At 49.7% G+C, this 17,079-nt stretch overlaps 1 protein-coding gene across 4 annotated transcripts in view; it reads left to right on the top strand.

Moving 5' to 3' along the window:
* Window positions 1–11,067: 11,067 nt before the first annotated feature.
* The window catches only part of PER1 (period circadian regulator 1), a 37,645-nt gene continuing 31,633 nt past the window's right edge, over window positions 11,068–17,079 (top strand). For 2 of the 4 annotated variants that reach the window (XM_083409370.1, XM_083409373.1), the window contains exon 1: window positions 11,088–11,196. The gene's annotated coding sequence lies outside the window, so the exon portion shown is untranslated. Of the gene's footprint in view, window positions 11,197–17,079 lie in introns of all 4 variants that reach the window. The other 2 variants (XM_083409369.1, XM_083409372.1) reach the window with 2 other exon arrangements.

Below are 17,079 nucleotides of genomic sequence, written 5' to 3'. Positions count from 1 at the left end.
TCATTCGTGTCCGGGTAACAAGCAAGCTAGGGCTCTGCCTTTGGTTCCTTTCAGAAGTGTGTTTATGTGTTGTGTTGAAAGCACAGATAACTAGCAGATTCGACGTCAAGTGATACGGGGATTGCGGGGAGCATTGCTGTTTAATAATCCTCGGAGCAAGAAAATACCTTTTCCCCCCATGCTTGGGAAATTCTATTTGGGCCAGTTTTGCGCTATAGCAAAATAGTTTTTCTGTGTCTACTCTCTCAACTTCTGAATGGAACTACTAGCAAGGGAGGGGTGTGTGTTGTGTGCATTTGTGTGTGTGTGTGGATGGAGAGATTTGAGTAGGGAGGAGGCTGGCTTGAATACAGGCTGTTTTTTTTGTGGGGGGTGGGGAGGGAAAAGCCTCCTCTCTGCCCCCACTTCCCCATCCTCACCCAAGACCAGCCAGTTTCGCTTTGCAAATGTCGTAATTGTGATATTGTGACGAGTGAATTCCCCCCCCCCCAAATTCCTGTTTAGCACAAACTGCCATATTTCTTGGCCTGTTTATAATGTTGGCGATGTGTGACTCTTTTTTTATTTTTTTTGGTACATCTTCCCCCTCCCCTCTCCTGTTTCCCCCTTCCTCTTTCTCCCAAGTAGAGTGGGGGGGGGGGGGCAAATGTTTAAAAAGATTATCCCTTATCCACTTCTGTGTTCCGGATCGCTCTCTTGAGGCCAAGGAATTTCAAGAGGGAACTAGGAGAAGTTCTGGATCGCGCTCTCTCGAGGCCAAGGAATTTCAAGAGGCAACTAAGAGAGGAGCCGGCGTTTCGCGGAATCACCCATCGCGGCTTGGCGAGCCGGGTGCCCCCTGCCAGTTCGGAGGGAAAACTTGGCAAGGGGCGTCTTGCTAGCGAGAACGAGGGGCAGAACTCGCCCCACGTGTGTGGGGAGAAGGCTTAGAAGCCTGATTAACATCCTAGCTCCCGACAACGGAGGGAAACGACGGGAGCTAGGGGGTTAGATGACTGGCGCCTTCTCCCCTGTTGCTGGCAATTCTCTTAGGGGGATGCTTGGATATTGTGAACTGCTGGGGAAGAGGGGGGGGAGCGCCCAAGGCCGTGGGGAGGGGGGCGCTATCGCTTGGAGGAGGGGGAAGCTTTTGAGGTTGCTCCTTGAACAACAGACAGCAGCGGAGGTCCTGGACACATCTGTCTTCCATATATACTGTGGAAAAGGGTGTGTTTCTTTAGATTTGCAGGCTGCGTGGGGATGGAGAGAGAAGGGGCTGCAATTCTCCAGCTGGACAGCAGGTGTCACTGCTGCTCTCCAGCTCCCTGGATGCAGCCCTTTTAGTTGGAGAAAACTTCTGGTGGGGCAATGGGGACGATTTAAAGGTAGAAAGGGGTATTTTAAGGGGTAGGGTAGATCAGGGCACAAGGGGGGTGAGGAAAGGTCCTTTGCTTTTCTGCCCTCTCCCCCTCCTCTTCCCTCTTCCTCAGCAGGCCTGGGTTATGCGGGAAAGGGGTTGGACTCGTTACAGACATGACCGGGAATGACTATGCTGTGAAAAATACCTGAAATTTGGAAGGGGGAAAAAAATAGTACAATAAATGTCCTGTGGAGAACGCCCAATTATTACTCTTTGTCTTGCTTGTCTTGTCTTGAAAAGGGCTGGTTTCTGCCCTCGCTGGGGCACGGGAAGGAATCTCATAACTTGGCTGAAAGAAAATCAATAAGAAGTAACTGCACGTTAAGAAACAGAAATATAACGCAATCCTTTCCGTGCTTTTCAAGAGCATGAAAATGGCGTGTCAATCTTTGCTCGTCCAGTTAGCAGGGCCGTTGCGAGACATTTTGGCACTGGGTGCAAACCTCAATAGGCCTATCTCTCCCCCACACTCACCAGGGAAGAAGGGGTGAGTCAAGTTCTACAGCGGCAGGCGAGAATAAAATCAACCTTACACGATGGTTTGCATGGGAATCAAAGTCTGTTGTGCGGGAGAAGGGGGTCCTCTGTGCAGAGCCCAAGGCATCCCAGAGGTCAACCCTGACCATTGACTCACTGACTCAGTGACCACACTGAGAAGCCAGTGTGGTGTAGTGGTTAAGAGCGGTAGTCTCGTAATCTGGGGAACCGGGTTCGCTTCCCCGCTCCTCCACATGCAGCTGCTGGGTGACCTTGGGCCAGTCACACTTCTCTGAAGTCTCTCAGCCTCACTCACCTCACAGAGTGTTTGTTGTGGGGGAGGAAGGGAAAGGAGAATGTTAGCCGCTTTGAGACTCCTTCGGGTAGTGATAAAGCAGGATATCAAATCCAAACTCTTCTTCATTTGCTCTCTAGGGGTGGAAGGAAAACAGAAGCAGTGCCCCCATTCACTGCTATCACGGCAGCAGCCGTGGGCGATGCATTCCTTGGAAGCCAATCTGCTGCCCTTGTGGATCCTGCCGCCCGAGGCAGTTTCCTTACCTTGCCTCATGGGTGGGCTGTCGACATAGCATCAAGTTGTTGGAAGTCTAAAGGTTTCGTATCCAGCTGTTGCCCCTTTGTTGTGTGCAAAGACTTTGGATCCAATCGAGGGGTGTTGTGCTTTTTTTTAAAAGGTTACCTCTATGTACTCAGTAGGAACCAGCAAAAATCACCGTCCGTTTTCTGTTAGTGGACAGCCCTGATGAAGCAGCAGCAACTGGATTCCACCCAATGGCATGTTTTTGGTTTTGCCACAGAGCCTAGGACTTGCCAATCAGAAGGTCAGCTGTTCGAATCCCCGCGACGGGGTGAGCTCCCGTTGCTCGGTCCCTGCTCCTGCCAACCTAGCAGTTCGAAAGCACGTCAAAGTGCAAGTAGATAAATAGGTACCCCTCCGGCGGGAAGGTAAACGGTGTTTCCGTGCGCTGCTCTGGTTCGCCAGAAGCGGCTTAGTCCTGCTGGCCACGTGACCCGGAAGCTGTACGCTGGCTCCCTCGGCCAATAAAGCGAGATGAGCGCCGCAACCCCAGAGTCAGCCACGACTGGACCTAATGGTCAGGGGTCCCTTTACCTTTACCTTTTACCTCTATGTACTCAGTAGGAACCAGCAAAAACCACCCTCTTTTTTCTGTTAGTGGACAGCCCTGATGAAGCAGCAGCAATTGGATTCCACCCTATGGCACGTTTTTGGTTTTGCCTGCTGTAAAATAATGAAGAAGGGGAATGCAGTTTGAAACAGGAATCTAGTAAATAAAAAGAAGTGGTTTTTTTAAAATGATTTGGGTTTGGCAATGAGAGACTGCCGCCAGGCTAATCCGGGAGCAGGAGAAAGAATACAAAAACCCACCCTCCAACATGAGGGTTTATACCAGGGGCAGAAAGATTTACCTCACCCAGGCCGGTTCACTCCAGCGGAGATCCCTCCATGGGCCAGATTGCGCGGGCGCCCATGATTTTGTAGCGTCTGCACAGATGTGATTTCTGGTCCTGCGGAAGCGAGTCCTCGCACCACGCTGCGCCCGTTTAGCGCAGCGTGTGGGGACTCGCCAAGCAGGTGGCTTGGTTTGGGGGTGGCTCGTGGGCCCATAGGCCTTAGGTTGCCTACCCCTGGTTTATACACATTTTCTGCCAGTCGTGAAGTCTGTGCTAATCGATTACGGGGAGAAAGCCAGCGTGACATGTGATGGTCTGAACAAGGCCCACCTTTTGATTTTCACTGAAGCGCAGTGGCGTAGCGTGGGGGGTGCAGGGGGGCCCGGCCGCACTGGGCGCAACATCTGGGGGGGGGGCGCGCTCGCACTCGCAGCTCTCTGCCCCTACCTGGCTCACTCACTCTCACTGCAGTGCTGGCTGTGCGAATCCAATCCGAGCCGCCTGGTCGCCGCCCACTGTGGAGGGGAGGGTGCCAGGCGTGCGGTGCGGAGAGAGAGCGAGGGACTATCTGGGGGAGGGACAGTGCAGCGGGGGGGGGCGCAAATTACTTGCCTTGCCCCGGGTGCTGACAACCCACGCTACGCCACTGCTGAAGCGTTAGGTCTATGCTGGTCTCTCCCACTGAAATAGGCGCTCGTAATCAAATTTGGGATAAGGCAATTATGGTTTGGTGTCCCCATCTTTTGCTTGGATGAAAACACAAGTCTAGAGCAGAACACCAAAAGGTATTTGGAGGAACACTGAAAATTTGTGGCACAGATTCAATGTGCCACAAGCAAATATCTGCCAGTGGGATATCTGTGGTGTGTTTTGCAGCCCATTTTCTGGGAGGGGCGGTGCCTGATAAGGAAGAACGCTTTGGTATTTTCCCCTCAACCATGTGGCTTGCCTTTTTGCATGGCTGTGGCCAGGATTTATGTTGGGGGTGGCAGGCTTCGTGTTGGGGGGGACAGAACCTCAGTTAAGTATTGATTTACTAGAGTTTTCAAAGCATTTCCTTGATAGATGCACCCACCTCTTTAAGAAGATAGCAAATAAATAAAACCAATTGTGATATTAAGGACCTGGCATAGGAAAAAGAAAACCTGTAACAAAATTGCATGCAGCCATTATAAACATTACAATTTAACAAATACCATATTTTTTGCTCTATAAGACTCACTTTTTCCCTCCTAAAAAGTAAGGGGAAATGTGTGTGCGTCTTATGGAGCGAATGCAGGCTGCACAGCTATCCCAGAAGCCAGAACAGCAAGAGGGATTGCTGCTTTCACTGTGCAGCGATCCCTCTTGCTGTTCTGGCTTCTGAGATTCAGAATATTATTTTTCTTGTTTTCCTCCTCCAAAAACTAGGTGCGTCTTATGGTCTGGTGCGTCTTATAGAGCGAAAAATACGGTACTTTTAATATTTAATTTCTACTATTGCAGTAAAACACGTTTCCTCGGTGCCTATTAGACAGCAACACATTATCTTGGTCCCGGTTGCGGCTTCGGAACTGCTGTTAGTTTTTGCATCCGTATTACCTGACCTTTTTTCTGGAGTTCACCAAGCAAAGGAATTCTTGGGAGTTTTAAAGCATGCAGCTATCAAAATATGTTCCAAATACCAAACGGTTTCTTCAGACTATTTTATGGACTAACACACACTGAAAGTTCCCAGTGTTGATTGGGAATTCTGAAACCAGAAAACCCTTTGATTTCTAAATGGCACTGAGTAATTTCATAGAATCAGAATTCTTGGAAGAGAGACCACAAGGGTCATCTAGTCTAAGGGTCAGCAACCTTTTTCATCCGTGGGCCTGTCCACCGTCCCTCAGACCATGTGGTGGGCCGTACTATATTTTGAAGGGAAAAAATGAACGAATTCCTATGCCCCACAAATAACACAGAGATGCATTTTAAATAAAAGGACACATTCTACTCATGTAAAAACACGCTGATTCCCGGACCGTCCGCGGGCCGGATTAAGAAGGCAATTGGGCCGCATCTGGCCCCCGGATTGCCTACCCCTGATCTACTCCAACCTACCATGCAGGGATCTGTGACCCTGTGGGGGGTGGGGTGGGGCTAATTTTTAATTCTGGGTTTTTAACCCCAACCCCGTACATCAGGCATGTCCAAAGTCCGTTTTGGGGGCCTAATTCGGCCCCTGTGGCAGTTTATTTCCTGGAGTAAAATAAAAAAGCTCAACTTCAATCCTAAAAAAACTTTGGTTGGCCCTTTGATCAGGGGCCTCACGGCCCTTAACTTCATCAAATCCGGCCCTCTGAAAAAAGTTTGGACAGCACTGCCATACAGTTAGGAGGCAGAGGGGGGAGACTTGGATCCCATGGTGGGGGCATTTCGAATCAAGATGGCGGCTCTAACCATTCTAAACCACTAGTTTGGTTTAGTTCGAAGATCTTTGGTCCCATTTGGTTTGACGGCTCCTGCGGCGGAGCAGATTTTGACCTATGCATTCTTCCCTGTTACCTTACAGCAAAGGGTTGGATAAATAAACTAATAATTGCTGGTGCGTAATAGCTTCGTGACGATAGTAATTGGTGATAACACGATAATCCTTGATTGTGGAATTAATTAACACCTTGTGTTGGGCAGGAAACTGCTGTCTGTATTCAGGCCATGGTGGGTAAGAGGCAACATGGAGAAGAAAAATAAATTGGAGACCGGGGGGGGGGGGGGATATCGGTCTCCTTGGTGCATGGATGTGGGCCTCTGTCTCTTTTTACGACGTGGGTGTGAGCTGCAAAAAAGTGTCCCTGAGGCATCTTCCCAACTGCTTTTGCAGCTGGTGTGGGTGAATGAGGACACCTAGGCCCCGGAGCTCAGCTATTAATACATTCCAGTCTGACGGGAACAAAATGTCCTCACCTCCTGACCCATCTTTCAGTGCTGTGATTCGCCCGGGCAGGGAGAAGTTGCCAACTGCAGCCGTAAGCCGGTCCCTAAACTGGATATGTGGCATGTTATCTGCCAAGGTGAGCAAAAACGGCTAGGTGCCAGGCCGTGGGGCCGGGGAGGAGTTCAACGTGCTTTTTGAAGGAGCCAAGGGACTGGTTGGATAAGGAACCACAGGGAAGTGGTATCATCCAGACAGAGCATTAGGGCAGGTGTTTAGATCTGGAGGGGACGCGGGTGGTGCTGTGGGTTAAACCACAGAGCCTAGGACTTGCTGATCAGAAGGACGGCGGTTCGAATCCCCGCAACGGGGTAAGCTCCCGTTGTTCGGTCCCAGCTCCTGCCAACCTAGCAGTTCGAAAGCACGTCAAAGTGCAAGTAGATAAATAGGTACCACTCCGGAGGGAAGGTAAATGGCATTTCCGTGCGCTGCTCTGGTTCGCCAGAAGCGGCTTAGTCATGCTGGCCACATGACCTGGAAGCTGTATGCCGGCTCCCTCTGCCAATAAAGCGAGATGAGCGCTGCAACCCCAGAATCGGCCACGACTGGACCTAATGGTCAGGAGTCCCTTTACCCTTTACCTAGATCTGGAGAATGTGCAGGAGGGCCCCCATATGCAACAGGACTGGATTTTGAAATAAACGAAACAATGCCCTATTACCTTCTAAAGCAGGTACTCCCAATCTTGGACTGCCAGATGTTTTGGGACTACAACTCCCATCATCCCTAGCTAACAGGACCAGTGGTCAGGGATGATGGGAATTGTAGTCCCAAAACATCTGGAGGGCTGAGGTTGGGGGTGTGTGCCTGTTCTAAAGGGACCACTGAGGCTGGCATCTAAAATTACCCAACAGCACCTCTGGAGGAAGAACCCACAGTTTAAAACAAAAAAGATCATTTGGGACTTGGTGCTGTCTTCCCCACTCGCAACTGGATTTAATCTCCAATATCAACCATTATTTCAGGGTGTTTGGTGCATTTTTAGAATTGTTCAAATGCCGCTGCACAGCCATAAGGGTTAGGAACGTCTCTTAACACTTAAACATGGAAAATGAGAGAGTTGCACACATCTCCAGGCTTGGCAAACATTTGTTCGGGTACTCATACATGTCACTCCTGTGTATATTCTCAAGCAAACTGAACATGATGCACCAGCAGCATACTGAACTCTGAGTTTATGAGTTAATGAAGAAATGGGGTGGGGAATAGTTTTTTTAAAATTAATTAATTAATTAATTAATTAATTTAATTAAGCCTTCACTTTGACACCTTAAGAAAAATTGTGCAGTGACATTTCTGGAAATGAAAGATGTGTTCCGCTCCACGTTTGTCCTGGGCTGCACATTTAGGATTGCTGTCTGCCTCTCTTACCACAGATGTTTCACAGATGTATGTCAGACAAGCTGTGGATGATTCGAAGAGAGAGTTTATTGTGGAATCATGCAAGCTTCTTTCTAAGTGTCTGCACTTTGGGCATCAAAATGCAAGCCTTTCCCCCTATTTAATCCAGTAAATTTAAACCTATTTAAATAAATTTAAATTAAATTTAAATAAATTTAAATTAAATAAATGTAAGTAAATTTAAATATATTTAAACCTAGTAAATTATAACTAAAACCTGTTGCCAATGGCTGGTTTACAATCTCTCAGTGACCTTGCAAATCAAGCCCCGAAATGGAAGCATCGCCTAGCCCAGGGGTCAGCAAACTTTTTCAGCAGGGGGCTGGTCCACTGTCCCTCAGACCTTGTGGGGGGCCGGACTATATGTTGCCATGATTATGACCTGCATTTTTGGCAAAAACCCTTACTAGGACCAACCCCAACGTTGCCCAAATGTGTTTTTTTTTGGGGGGGGTGTTCCCTCAAACACCCACGCTGCTTCCTTTGCGTTTTATGCGTTGACAGTTATTATTTCTCTCGTAAGGCGGGGTGGGGGGCTGAGGTGAGCGCGCCATTCCCGTCAGCCCTGGAAAGTGTGGGCGCATGTGTGGGTGAAGGGAAAAGCTCAAGCTCAAGCAAAAACGTTTCCCCCCTGTGTGAGGGAAGATGAGGCGGAGATCGCAGCTATTTACCTTTCCATGGCTCACACCATGTGGCTAACAAGCGGTCTCCCTAGCAGAGCGCATAGCTGCTTTGGGGTGTATTATGTACTGAAGTTCTCACCCTGGGCCAACAGGGGGATACTGTAGATAGTTCAGGTCCACATATGCAAATAAAGGATCTAAAGTGACGTTCAGTGATTGGATAGTTAAGAAAAGTTGTTACTGTTACGTTGTACTGGAGCGCTATATAAGAAGGCTGGCTGAACCCTTCAGTTCAGTTCTGTTCTGGCCTCTGAATAAACAAGAGCTATTTGAAGAATCGCTGTGTCGTCTGATATGTTCACCCACAACTTAACAGAGTGCAGCCGCCCAGGCGCTCCCCGCTTCCTATGGTGGGGAGCACAGACACCAGCAGGCGTCCCGAGCAGGGCTTGTCTCGAGCAGCCGCCCGCCTCACTTTTGATCCCCAAGCTAGGCTGAGTCGCAAAAACCATGGTGTGCTTGCTATGCCGGCTGCCTGAATTCCCGGACCGTTCGCGGGCCGGATCTAGAAGGCAATTGGGCCTGATCTGGCCCGCGGACCTTAGTTTTCCGACCCATGACCTAGTCACACATCTAGTGGAGCATCTTCTGAATTTCTGCTTGAAATGCTGCCGCTAGAAGCACAGGGATCTCAAAAACAGTGACAATCCTTCTCCACACAGCCTGTTTCTTCAGATGCAAACTCCTCTGAATGGGGCTAAATCCCAATTGTATGAAGACCCTTCAACCCGTCAGGCTTTCTAAGGCCTGCCCTTTGCACAGGCTCCAGGGCAATGTGAAAATGGGTGCTGATGTGCAGCTTGGAAGGAACGGAGAGTAATGTTTGTTTTGCTATGCATGTGGCGTCTTCTGCCAGAAACCTGCTGCTGCTGAACTCAGTGGAGCTCACGTCTGTGTAAACCTGTATAGGATTGCACTGGAAGAGCTGGAATTAAGGCCCCGTCTGCAATATATAATAAATAATAATAATAATAATAATAATAATAATAATAATAATTAACAATAATAATAATAAATTTTTATTTATATCCCGCCCTCCCCAGCCGAAGCCGGGCTCAGAGTGGCTAACAACAGTAAAATGATACAACATTCTAAAATCATTTCATTATAAAATCAATTCAAATCAGATTAATGGCAACCATTGAGCTAGAGTTCTGTGGGGATTGCCAGAGGAGGGGGTCAGGCTGTGCCCTGGCCAAAGGCCTGGTGGAACAGCTCTGTCTTGCAGGCCCTGTGGAAAGATGTCAAGTCCCGCACGGCCCTAGTCTCTTGTGATAGAGCGTTCCACCAGATCGGGGCCACAGCCAAAAAAGCCCTGGCTCTGGTTGAGGCCAGCCTAATCTCCCTGTGGCCTGGGACCTCCAAGATGTTTTTGTTTGAAGACCATAAGGTCCTCTGCGGGCCATACCAGGAGAGGCAGTCCCGTAGGTACGAGGGTCCTAGGCCGTATAGGGCTTTAAAGGTTAAAACCAGCACCTTAAACCTGACCCTGTACTCCACCGGGAGCCAGTGCAGCTGGTATAGCACTGGGTGAATGTGATCCCGCAGCGATTTAATGCAGCACCACCCTGTTTTAAATGGCCATGGCTTCCTCCAAAGAACCCTGGGAAACGTAGTTCATTGTGGGTGCTGAGAGTTGTTCGTAGACCCCTATTCCTACAGTGGTTTAACAAAATCAATCCCTCTTCCCAGGGGACTCTGGGAACTGTAGTTCTGGGAGGGGGGGCAGATACGTCTCCAAACAACCCTCAGCACCCTTAGCAAACTACAGTTCTCGGGGTTGCTAAGCCATGACTGTTCAAAGTGGTATAATGAAATTGCTTTAAATGTGGAGCACTGTAGCAAAATGTACCTACCATACATTTAAAAGAAAAAAACCCCAAGAATTCTGGGAACTGTAGTTTAAGGTTGCTGGGGAAGAATTGTAGCCCTGCGAGGGGGTAAAAGTGCAGGATTCTTTTTTATTTGTTTGGGGGGGGGGAATAATACTTTAAATGCATAGTAAGCATGTAGCCGCCAGCAAGAATCAACACATTTTTTTTTACTATTGGAATACCAATAATACAGGTAATAAAAATGACATATACAACAGGTCCTAATAACCTCTGGCTTGAGAAATTTTTATTATAGTCCAATATGGCTACCTTCAATATATATATATATATACGCATACATAGTTTAAAATATATAAGAAAAGGGCGTTCTAAATCTCCTCATAAAACTGGCAAAGCCGCCTCAGCATTTTCTGACCCGCCCCCTTCCCGCCAACGGCTTTCCACCTGAAGCCCCGCCCCTTGCCCCGCCCCTCGCCCCTTGCACATTGTAAACAAGTACAGCAGCGGCGTCCGCGTGAGCCTCCTCTGCACGTGTACCCGCTCTCGCGGAAGGCTGGCTGCCGGAGACCCAATAGGGAGCGCTTCCCGCCAGCGCAGCCAATGGGAGCGCGTCCGGGGCGCGTCCAGAGCACGCGGACGCTTGCATGCTGCCGCCGAGCGCACCAATCAGAGGCGGAAGGGGGCGGAGAGGCGAGGAGCGGCGAGGCCGGGGGAGGCGCGTCATGGCCCCGGTGTCACGCGGGCCTGTGCATGCTGCGGCGGCGTCTGGCCAATGAGGCGCCGCGCGCAGCGGCGGGGCCGGGGAGGAGAGGCCAATGCGGGGCGGGCGGTGGGCGGGGAGAGCGGCGGCGGCGGCGGCCATTGGATGCGGCGGGCAGGAGCGGGTGGGGAGGCGTGGCAAGCCGGCGGCAGGCTCACGCGGACCCGTGCATGGTGCTGAGGGACGCGCGCCCTTGGCAAGGCTCAGTTGGCAGAAGCCTTTAGACGGGACGGTGGGTCTGTTCGCTTGAGGTGAGTGAATGAGGGGCGGGGGGCGCGTTCTCAAGGGAGGGGGCAGCCCGCGTCTCTGTGGGAAATGATATTATTGTAATAACAATAATGAGAGTAAAAATTATAATGTTGGTGGTGGGTGTTGGGGGCAGGTGGCTCTCAAGTGGGCAGAGGAGGGGGAAAAGGGCGGTTGTGGAGGGCTGAGGGGAAAAGGAATTCGGCTGGCTGGCTGTGGGTCGCTCTGGGTTACACTGAGTAAGATAAAGGGGCTGACTAAACTTAATGTATATATATTTTAAATACAAAAATTAGCCTCGGGATGAGGGGCTGATAAGGGGAGGGGTGTCCAGCGGGACGGTTAATGGAAGGAGGGGGAAAGCAGAGAGGGCTGGGAAATAAGGGGAGGGGTCTTTGAGGGGATTTCGAGAGCGGGGGTTGGTCGCCCTCGTTAAAAACTCCTGTGAATCAATATTAGGAGGTTGAGGTTTTCCTTTGGGTGGGTGGGGTTTTGAGGAGAGGGTTTTGGGTATCGAGAGGGGAGGGGTGAAGAGGATGAAAAGGCAGGAGGTTTGGGAGGGAGGGAGACTGCAGGGGGTTCGGGTTGGAGGTGGGTCGGGTTGTTGAAGGAGTGGGGTGTAGGAATGGAGGGGCGAGTGGTCCGTGGGTGGGGAAAGAGCTTTGGGGAAGCAGTGCCACATCGGGAGTTGGGGAGGGCGAGAGTGGCAGAGGGAGGAGCAGAGAGGAGGTGGGAGGGAAGCAGGAGGTTTAGGATTATGGGGTATGGGGAGAGGGAGAAGAAGTGGGGTGGGAAGGGGAACAGGGAGGGACAGAGGAAGAAGTTGGATGGCGATGGGACACGATTAGCAAAAGAAAAGGGAAAGCAAATCAAACGAGTGTGAATAAAACACCAGAAGGGTGATTTGAAACAGAGGCTCCAATTACAGTACAGGATGGGGCCTGGGCAAGGATTTAAAGGGGGAATTTATATGGGTCAGCAGTTTGACCTGACCACTGATGTTGAGACGCAGCTGGGGACCCAAGTTTGAGAAGCACTGCTAGAGAGCAAAGAAGAAACTTCTCTAACCTGACACTAGCTAGATGTTGTGAACTACAACTACCATCAGCCCCAGCTTCATATGGCTGGGCTGATGGGAACTGTAGTCCAAAACATCTAGAGGACGCTGAGTTCAGGAAGCCTGGCATAGAAAGAGTTGGGAAAGAGGTGATTGTGGGCGTGTACTGAACAAATCTTTGTGGGGAGTGCTAGTAGTCATAGAATTGTAGAGCTGGCACGGACCCTGAGGATCATCTAGTCCAGCCCACTGCGGTGCAGGAATATGAAATGTGTTTTTTTTATATAACTCTGGCTTCAACAGGTTTAGTGACTAATTAAAGCTAATGCCCGGTTGTAAATGTGTACTTCTTGAGCCGGTGTCCGTGAAGTGATTCTCTGTTATTTCAGCCTGAACAAATTTGTTTTATTTTATTAACTTGTGTTCAATGAATATATCAATAAATTCCTCGTTTACTTTGTTTTACGCTTCTGGTGACTTATATGAGAGAGAGAAAGGGATTGAATTGTGGGGAGGGTATTGGTTTGAGGAAACTGTTGACTCCAGCAAAACACTCAGTGGGAGCCATAAAAAGGTGTTCAGCACTGAAATAAAGCAACAAGGAAGTATTTGGCAAGAGAGTTCAATGGCAAGATGAATAGGCATACGTGAATAGAGTGTCAGGGGTAGTATTTGTTGGAAGCTTGCCTTTTGCGAGATGGTGAGAGGAACACTTTGGGGTACTGGGAGATGGGTCTGAAGTAGAGAGTGAGAGACTCTCAGGATGGGAAATGGGTGGGGTTTTACAGAACAAAAGTTAAGAAGAAGTCTTTGGCTAGGAATGGCTTGCCATGAAGCTTGAGGTGATGCAATGAAATAAGGGCGGAACAGGAAGATGCCAAGTTGCGCAGGAACATGGCACTGAGATGGGAACATAGTTATGCCAGAGCACTTAGGTGTATCACAGTCCGGTTGTGAATACACGGCGCTTGGGCTTTCCTGTATTGGTGAAAGGACATGAAGTCCTATGAGGCGTGTGTAAAAACTGAAGCAGCCTTTGTGATGACGTTTCTGCTGCTTTGCGAGATCTCGTAGAAGTATCAGTAGCTTTTCCACCTTGGCCACTGTGTTTGGCTTAGCACAGAAGTCTCGAAAAGTCCCTCTTCTGTCACTCCAAAATGTTGAAAAACCTCTGAGCTGCTGACGTGCCAAATATTGTAATCCTAACTGCCTTTCCTTTGAGCGAGTGGTCTGTTGTAGTCAATTTTTCTTCTGAATACCCTGAAAAATAGCATTATCTGGAAGTGGGCAGGCAGGCGTGCCTGCATGCGTCTTTTGTAAGAACTCTGTGATTAGATAACGCTGCCAGCGCCAACCAATACCCAGTACGATACAGTTCCTCGGCGGCAGTTATGTAATAAGTGCTGAGATGAAGGCGCACCTTGCAGAGAGCTGCAGGCTGCTTGGGGTTTTGTGTTCATGTAATATTCCTTGGGAGGGTGAATCATTATATCATCAAGCTCCACCTGTTTTGCTGTACAGTACTAAGGTTGTCCAACTGAACACGATCCCTGGGGTGCAGGAGGTGGCTGAATATGTAGTGAAAAGTTTGTCACATGCACATGCAATGAGCTACCAGATCTATTAAATACAGTAGTTTTCCTGTTTAGCAGACGTAACTAGTATGCATTTGCATGTAAAATTAAATAAACAATATTCTTGGCAAAAGTAAAATTCAGAGCACAGAGGTCTACAGGGGGGAAGCACAGCTCAGCCTGATAACAGAGGAAGTAAGGAGCAAGACAGATCTAACTGTCGGGTAGCCACCAGTGAGAGATCTTTAGATTTAACTAAATTTTAAGATCTTCACTACTTGGCCAAATCCAGCAGTTGGAGACCCATGCATTGCTGGATATTTATGTATTCTCCTTACATCCCACTTTCACGTGGGGTCCTCCCAAGAACTGATCAGGTCCGTACCTGCGTAGCCTCCAGCATGGCTGCCATCTCTGATTCTCCCATACCCCCCCCCCCCAAAGAGAATACCCAGGAATATGAGTTTCCTTCATCATCAGATGACCCAGAAAATGAGTCAGATGGCGTGGTGAGGTCTGACAAGTGCTGCTTTATGTGGCGTGCTGCTGGGACAGGCAAAATGTGCCACCAAAAGGGAACAGCTGAAGTGGAGCTTAACTCTTGACGGAGGGGAGCGGGCTCCAGAGAGCAAAGCGCAGCGGCCGGATTACTGTGAGAACATCCCGAGTGCCAGGCATCTCAGCAGGTCAAGGTCCCTTTTGCAGAAACGCTTATAATCGGCAGCCACTAACCCCAGATTTAAACGTCAGCTGTGTTCCGAAAGAAGGAACGGCAAACATCCTGGCCTGAAAACAGCTTTGCTATCTTCACAGGTTCCTGCAGGCGATAGTTCCTTCCAAGAAGTTGACCCAGTTGGAGTTGCTTGATTCTCTCAGTACTGTTTAAAAGTTAGGCTGGAGCAGGGAACTGGAAGGGACTTCATCCAGATGAGACTGCCCAGTGAGTGAATCTCCAAAGGGCATCTTCATAAGCCATCCAAAACAAGTATGAATGCCAGGAGCTGGGCGCGGAGGACAGAATATCCATTGTCAAAGCTAAATAGCTGGTAGCAAAAGCCAAACTTGCTCTGCTTTCGCTGCTACAGACTTCATTTGGGACAGCTAGCCTTGAACCAGTCAGAGTCCTGTGTGGTGAAAAAAGCTCTGCTGGTGGCCAGAAACAGGCAGTACTTGGGTGGGTGGGATTACGTATATTCCTGCTGACTTCAGAGGTTTGTACTTCCAGCTGCTAGAACCACAGAAAACCCCTCCCTCGCCTCCCCCCACTTCAGCAGCGGGTGTATAGTAGGGGAAAGGCTATTGGGAAGGTTGGGTGTGGAGCAGCAATGACTGCTCCTGGGTGCGAGTTCTTGGGCGGGGCTTCCAATCTCGGAGTGTTGATCCACGTGCAGGCTGCGATTTCCCAGCATCTCTCACTGCCCCGGCTGAAGCTCTGCCCCAGTTTTGCTGAGCTGTTCTGGGACACTGTCTCAATCAGACTCTGTACATTTGGGCGAGGCACTCATGTAGAAACAGGCTGTCTGCTGCTGGCACACGGGCTTTGGAGAGGCTGGGTGCATCCAGCAGGGGGCGGCATATTCCCAAAACTGGAGAAACCAGAAGCACAACAAATTGGGTGGACGGTTCTGTTTTGGAGTCTTAACTGTTGGAAGTCCAGTGGTATAAAAAGAGGAGGGTGACTGGTTGTTCCTGCAATGTAACATAATAGATTGTGTCCAGCTGAGTTCTCCTCAGAATAGACCCAGTGAAATAAATGGATCTAAGTTAGTCATGTCATATACTTTTGAGGATGACTAATATTAGATACAACCCAGTGCTTTTATCCTTTGTTTCTCAAAATTTGGTCTCCAGTTGTTATTGGACTACAGCTTCCATAATCCGTGACTGCTGGTCCTGCTAGTTAGGGATGATGGGAGTTGCAGTCCAACAAAAGCTGGAGACCAAAGTTGGAGAAATGTCCGGAATTTAATGTGGCATTTGGCTTGGTTGCCCCACGGAGTGAAGTTCCTCTGTTTGTTGCTCAGTGAGGCATTGTAGATACAGATAAAAGGTAAAGGTACCCCTGCCCGTACGGGCCAGTCTTGACAGACTCTAGGGTTGTGCGCCCATCTCACTCAAAGAGGCCGAGGGCCAGCGCTGTCCGAAGACACTTCCGGGTCACGTGGCCAGCGTGACATCGCTGCTCTGGCAAGCCAGAGCCGCACACGGAAACGCCGTTTACCTTCCCGCTAGTAAGCGGTCCCTATTTATCTACTTGCACCCGGGAGTGCTTTCGAACTGCTAGGTTGGCAGGCGCTGGGACCGAACAGCGGGAGCGCACCCCGCCGCGGGGATTCGAACCGCCGACCTTTCGATCGGCAAGCCCTAGGTGCTGAGGCTTTTACCCACAGCGCCACCCACGTAGATACAGATACCCCTTTGGAAATTGGTGTGGGTGAAGAGATGATGTTCTGTCCCCCCCAAATCTATCCAGACAGGGTGCAATTAATTCTGGGGTGCCCATCTGTGCAGGCAAAGCCCCTGCCGGTTTCCTTGGCTTCTGTGACTCATAGGAAATGTTTTGCTCCTTGCACCGTCACTGCTTTCATTATATCGCTCCTCTTTGTTTGGAGACAAAATTAACATGTTGCTGCAGGGAGGAGCTGTCAGTTCCTTGAACTTGTAGAGTGAGCCAGAAGAACACAATGTTCCCTTCTGCCTTTTATAGGCTGCCGCCTCTGCTCTGGAAATTCGCTGTGTGGAAATAACCCTCGGCTATGCGGCAAGGGGGAGGAGCTTCTGCGAGATGGCTCCTCCCCCTCGCAGCAGCTGCTCTTTCCAGCTGCCTTGTGAGCTTGGCTGGGGAGTGTTACATAAGGGCTTTGAATGAGAGAGGAGCGACATGATGGCCGACCATCAGGCTGGATCAGATGACCTGGTTATGGAAAGAATTTGGCCCACACTTGCTGGAAGGGAGTTCCGCTTGCTCTTATTACAGCTGACAGCCTGCCAGGCTGAGGCAGCAAAGGGCAGAGACAGAGAGATCTGTGTGAGGGAGCAAAGCAGAATTGCAGCCTTGGACGTGAGAAGGGACCAGCCGACCTTCCCTTTGCAGTAGCCCCAGGACCTCTCAGCATGCTGTGTTTTTAGTTGAAGATCTGCAAGCTGCAGTTTCTACCTCCCATGCTTCACTCTTGAGGGGAAGTTTGACTTAAATATGTTGACCAGGAGTAAAGATTCCTATGTTCAGGTATCCTTATAGCTGATGTTTTGGGGAG

The sequence above is a fragment of the Podarcis tiliguerta genome (assembly GCF_965153285.1).
Source record: "Podarcis tiliguerta genome assembly, chromosome: 13".
In the NCBI taxonomy this organism is placed as follows: Eukaryota; Metazoa; Chordata; class Lepidosauria; order Squamata; family Lacertidae; genus Podarcis; species Podarcis tiliguerta.
Note: the sequence above shows the minus strand (reverse complement) of the source record. Positions and strands in the feature narration are given on the sequence as shown.